At 45.4% G+C, this 6,455-nt stretch overlaps 1 protein-coding gene across 1 annotated transcript in view; it reads right to left on the reverse strand.

Annotated features, from left to right (window-relative positions):
- The window catches only part of LOC133570338 (uncharacterized), a 32,599-nt gene extending 31,055 nt beyond the window's left edge, over positions 1–1,544 (reverse strand). Inside the window, exon 1 of the mRNA XM_061923151.2 lies at positions 1,497–1,544. The gene's annotated coding sequence lies outside the window, so the exon portion shown is untranslated. The remainder of the gene's footprint in view (positions 1–1,496) is intronic.
- Positions 1,545–6,455: the final 4,911 nt, after the last annotated feature.

A 6,455-nucleotide genomic window follows, 5' to 3' on the forward strand; every position in this document is an offset into this window, starting at 1 on the left:
GGGAACTGATTTTTAATGGTTTTAACCCTTTTGAAATTGTGATAATGTTCCCCTTTAAAGCAACGGCCTGACCGTGGCAGCTCGAATGATGAGTGCAGTTGGTGTGTGGGATCCTGAATGATGGAGGTGGCTTTCCAGGTAAGGGCCTGAATGTAGAGATCGGTGAATGCTTGTTTTGATACTGTTAAAAGCTGATGAAAAGTCCATAAATAAAATCCTGGTGTGGGGTGTGCTGAGTCCAGCAGTGTTGAAAAGAGAATAAGCATGCAGCTTCCACTCCACTCCACTCCTGGCCTTATAGGCAAACTGAAAGGGGTCCAGCCACTTTTCCACCATGCTGGAGAGATGAGCACACACAACCTTCTCCTTGCATTAACCTAGTACACATGTAGAAACAACCGGTTTAAAATCATTCAAGTGTTGACTTTTTTGGAAGTGGAATGATTTTTGATTCCTTCCAGCAGTCAGGTACACATTCAGAGTCCAGGAGCCGATAGAAGAGCTTGGCGAGGGGCCCACTCAGCTGAGTGCAGCCTTGCTCTTAACTTGTCGGGGCCAAAGACTTTATGTGCGTTGGAGGTCACGAGCTACTCATCTATGTTGGGGGCCCAGTGAGGTCAGGGGTGGAACCCCTGAGAGATGTGCTGAACCTACTGAAGAAGACATTAAATTGCTCAGCAAAGGAGGCGGAGTCTTGGCATTTGACAACTGCAGGTTTGGGGGCTCTCCTCATCATCTTGTTCAACCCCTGTCATGTTTCCTTTGCATTTCCATATTCATTTGTGTTCTACTTTGTCTTTAAAGTTGATGTTGGCCATTTTGTCCTTCCATCTCGTCACTGAGCCCATGTTGCCATCATCGTCGCTTTACTGCAACAGGAAGCTAACAAGCCAAATAATCGAGTCCTTGAACATTGCTCAAAGTACGGATTTAGTGTCGATTTATGTACAAAAGTAAACATTGACGTGTGCAAAGGCAGTAATATATTCTTCTTCCCCGTTTATCCACTCTTCATCACGCAAGAAAAACCGGCCAAGCGAACAGCTGATTTGACTACTTCCGGTACTGACGTAACCTGACTCGCTTCCCATATGTGACCATAGGATGGACAAATATAGTACAGCGCTAGGACTATAGTAACCATAGACCGCTTCTACAGAAGGGGTGCTCAAAGTATGGCACAGGGGCAAACTTTGGCCTGTTACTCCTTTGTCATTATAGATAGTACATGTATATTCTAAATACATTTCAAAGTTGCATGCGTTAAATAGGCCTACATAATTCATCAAAATAAGTATATTAGAAATAATCAAATAATCAAAAGATAAATCATTCATTATATCAAAATACATGTATTCATAATCACATGTCAATAATCAAATATGTCAAAGTAAATAATGAAATAATCAAAACAGATTTAGCAGAATCAATTAGCATTCAACAAAACACATTTAACCGGTTACAACACAACATAATCTCATCATCAAAATAATCACCTCAGTAGATGTTTGATGCATGGAGACCGAAACTCCTGCTCAGGACAGAGAACCTCCTCTGGCAGTGACCGACAGCAGACTGTCAGAAAAATGGCATTTTCCAACTTAAATGGCCCATAGCCCCGCCCACTAGCTGGTACCAATTTGACAGGGGGAATTAAGAAAAGTTATTTTGTAAATTACACCATAAATAACCATCACATGTCTAAAAATGATTCACATAGTACTTTTGCATGTGTAGAGCAGTCATTTTTGTACACAGTATATTCAGGCTTAGACAACACAACTTTCAAATGTCCAGTGTCCTTCTGTAACACCCAGCTTCTGAAGATCATGGTTCTACCCAAATTTGGCCTAATTAGGGACTGCAGGTGTGTTCACCTATATAAAGCATACTTGCCAACCTTGAGACCTCCGATTACGGGGGTGGGGGCGGGGGGCGTGGTCGGGGGTGGGGCGGGGCGTGGTTAAGAGGGGAGGAGTATATTTACAGCTAGAATTCACCAACTCGAGTATTTCATATATATATATGTATATGTATGTATGAAATACTTGACTTTCAGTGAATTCTAGCTATATATATATTTATTTATTTATTTTATTATATATATAAATAAAAGAAATACTTGAATTTCAGTGTTCATTTATTTACACATATACACACACATGACACTCATCTACTCATTGTTGTACTTGAAAGTACAATGCAATACAATTCCGGGGCAATGGCACCTATCAAATACACAGTAATGAAAACACAGTTGTTCTACTAACTGTACTGTGTGTTATGAGAGTAGAGTATGTGTGTGCGTGGCCCTTTAATAGGTGACAGCATGTGAGGTGAGTGACGTCAGTGAGTGTGTGGGCGAGAGAAGAGAGGGAGCGGTAGTGTGAGTGCGGGGAGGGACTAGTTGGTTTTGTGTTGGATTGGCTGTGTGCAAGCAATCAATAAAGCAAGATTTGCAACTAATCGCTGGACTCATCATTCCCCCTAAAGTCGTCCGCTGTGGAGACCCACTGCCGGTGTTGCCCCGAGCATACATCGACCCTGGAGAAGTGTCTCCCCTGCGCTCTTCACTACGGTCTCGTTCTTCTGCTTCGTCTCCTTGTGTGCGCACACTGGACTCAGGTCCGCACGAAGCTGGAGGGGGCGTGGCCTCCAGCTCCGGCTGAATTCCGTGAGATTTTCGGGAGACAATTTCTTCCGGGAGGTTTTCGGGAGAGACGCTGAATTTCGGGAGTCTCCCGGAAAATCCGGGAGGGTTGGCAAGTATGATATAAAGCCATCAACCCCACCCTGACTCTTTTAGTCATCTGTTCAGAGCCATGGTGAGTGACAGGTAACAATTTGTTTTTTGAGCACATGCTTTTCATTGGCTCAGATTGAATGTTTGTAGTTTGTCTATGTTGAGCTTCCTAACAAATGTGCATGGTTTGTAAGGAAGTTTATGGTCAAACAGTGACAGTGTGGGGTCAAACTGTCACATATATTCCTATATACACCCACCCACCCACAAACCCACACACACACATATATATATATATATATATATATATATATATATATATATATACACACACACATATATATACTACAATACAAATATACTTACAGTGCATATATAAAATGTTGATGGAGGTTGTAGGATATTATTTAGAGCACTTTATAGGCGGAATAGAGCGACTTTTGCTAGTGTTTATTTACGATTTAGAATGCAAAGAAAACATATGTGTTCTTGTCTTACGCCATGGTGAATGATTAAAAAAAAAAGTACGGTTCCCTTTTTAAAATTCAAAAATAGCACAAAAAGATATCATGTAACAAGAACATGATATATTGATAATACTAAATGTCGTTAGTAGCTAACAAGCTAAGCTAGAAAACTAAGATGGCTAACAAGCTAGCTTAAGTTAACTAGCAAGCACAAGAAGCGTCAAAAGGCGCTCAGACTAATGTATCCAGATACAAACAATCATTGACGATGTTTACTCTATTAAACGACATATATGTGCACATGTATGTACTGATTAAAAATACAGAACTGTAATGCCCATAATTAGTCTTTCTCCATCAAATGCCATCTTGTTTTTTCCTCGTTCTTCTTCGCCTTTCAATTTCTAACAGCCCAGTAGGAGTTTTGCTGCCCTCCACAGGCTATTAACAGAATTGCCTATTTCTTTACTATGGCCCACACTACAGACTTGGACACAAACAGGACAGGAAGTGAAAAGCAGCTTTAAGGACGTCAAAACAAAATGTATGCATTTAATCCAACAGCTGCTGGGTGGCAGTAGAAGCTCCATGTATTACCTGAAGAAACATTTGACCTCTGACCTCTTCACGTTATTTATCTCATCTTTACTGCTGCTTGGAGGACTTCAGCTCACTGAGGATGTACGCTCCATTTTGATGTTTTTTAATTTCATTAATTAATTATAAAGAGGCTTAAAACCAACCATTATTATCATTACTGCCTAATTTTTGCACTCTCTACTAATTAAAACTATTTTACCATGAATTGATTAATGTGGACCCTGACTTAAACAAGTTGAAAAACGCATTCGAGTGTTACCATTTAGTGGTCAATTGTACGGAATATGTACTGTACTGTGCAATCTACTAATACAAGTCTCAATCAATCAAAAACATTCAGGATATTCATAAAAACAATACTGCACATCTCCAAACTTACCACTTTATTATTGCATTACTATAATATATGTGTTATTATTACATTTAATATTCACATTTTTAGAACAGTAAAAGCAGCTATTGGCTGTCCTAGAAGTCGCTAGAAGACGTCATTTACATAATCCATTGCAATTATGGATTATATATGAGAGGAATAATGTCACCGGAGAAGTAAACATCCATCCATCCATCCATCTTCTTCCGCTTATCCAAGGTCGGGTCGCGGGGGCAGCAGCCTAAGCAGGGAAGCCCATACTTCCCTCTCCCCAGCCACTTCGTCCAGCTCCTCCCGGGGGATCCCGAGGCGTTCCCAGGCCAGCCGGGAGACATAGTCTTCCCAACGTGTCCTGGGTCTTCCTCGTGGCCTCCTACCGGTCGGACGTGCCCTAAACAACTCCCTAGGGAGGCGCTCGGGTGGCATCCTGACTAGATGCCCGAACCACCTCATCTGGCTCCTCTCGATGTGGAGGAGCAGCGGCTTTACTTTGAGCTCTCCCCGGATAACAGAGCTTCTCACCCTATCTCTAAGGGAGAGCCCCGCCACCCGGCGGAGGAAACTCATTTCGGCCGCTTGTACCCGTGATCTTGTCCTTTCGGTCAAAACCCAAAGCTCATGACCATAGGTGAGGATGGGAACGTAGATCGACCGGTAAATTGAGAGCTTTGCCTTCCGGCTCAGCTCCTTCTTCACCACAACGGATCGATACAGCGTCCGCATTACTGAAGACGCCGCACCGATCCGCCTGTCGATCTCACGATCCACTCTTCCCTCACTTGTGAACAAGACTCCGAGGTACTTGAACTCCTCCACTTGGGGCAAGATCTCCTCCCCAACCCGGAGATGGCACTCCACCCTTTTCCGGGCGAGAACCATGGACTCGGACTTGGAGGTGCTGATTCTCATCCCAGTCGCTTCACACTCAGCTGCGAACCGATCCAGTGAGAGCTGAAGATCCTGGCTAGATGAAGCCATCAGGACCACATCATCTGCAAAAAGCAGAGACCTAATCCTGCAGCCACCAAACCGAATCCCCTCAACGCCTTGACTGCGCCTAGAAATTCTGTCCATAAAAGTTATGAACAGAATCGGTGACAAAGGGCAGCCTTGGCGGAGTCCAACCCTCACCGGAAACGTGTCCGACTTACTGCCGGCAATGCAAACCAAGCTCTGACACTGATCATACAGGGAGCGGACCGCCACAATCAGACAGTCCGAAACCCCATATTCTCTGAGCACTCCCCACAGGACTTCCCGAGGGACACGGTCGAATGCCTTCTCCAAGTCCACAAAGCACATGTAGACTGGTTAGGCAAACTCCCATGCACCCTCAAGAACCCTGCCGAGAGTATAGAGCTGGTCTACAGTTCCACGACCAGGACGAAAACCACACTGTTCCTCCTGAATCCGAGATTCAACTATCCGGCGTAGCCTCCTCTCCAGTACACCTGAATAGACCTTACCGGGAAGGCTGAGGAGTGTGATCCCACGATAGTTAGAACACACCCTCCGGTTCCCCTTTTTAAAGAGAGGAACCACCACCCCAGTCTGCCAATCCAAAGGTACTGCCCCCGATGTCCACGCGATGCTGCAGAGTCTTGTCAACCAAGACAGCCCCACAGCATCCAGAGCCTTAAGGAACTCCGGGCGGATCTCATCCACCCCCGGGGCCTTGCCACCGAGGAGCTTTTTAACTACCTCAGCAACCTCAGCCCCAGAAATAGGAGAGCCCACCACAGATTCCCCAGGCACTGCTTCCTCATAGGAAGACGTGTTGGTGGGATTGAGGAGGTCTTCGAAGTATTCCCTCCACCGATCCACAACTTCCGCAGTCGAGGTCAGCAGAACACCATCCACGGTGTTGGTAGTGCACTGCTTCCCCTTCCTGAGGCGGCGGATGGTGGTCCAGAATCGCTTCGAAGCCGTCCGGAAGTCGTTTTCCATGGCTTCCCCGAACTCCTCCCATGTCCGAGTTTTTGCCTCCGCGACCGCTGAAGCCGCACACCGCTTGGCCTGTCGGTACCTGTCCGCTGCCTCAGGAGTCCCATGAGCCAAAAGAACCCGATAGGACTCCTTCTCATCCCTCACCGCCGGTGTCCACCAACGGGTTCTAGGATTACCGCCACGACAGGCACCAACTACCTTGCGGCCACAGCTCCAATCAGCCGCCTCGACAATAGAGGTGCGGAACATGGTCCACTCGGACTCAATGTCCAGCACCTCCCTCGTGACATGTTCAAAGTTCTTCCGGAGGTGGGAATTGAAACTC

Source organism: Nerophis lumbriciformis, linkage group LG01 (assembly GCF_033978685.3).
Source record: "Nerophis lumbriciformis linkage group LG01, RoL_Nlum_v2.1, whole genome shotgun sequence".
Lineage (NCBI taxonomy): Eukaryota > Metazoa > Chordata > Actinopteri > Syngnathiformes > Syngnathidae > Nerophis > Nerophis lumbriciformis.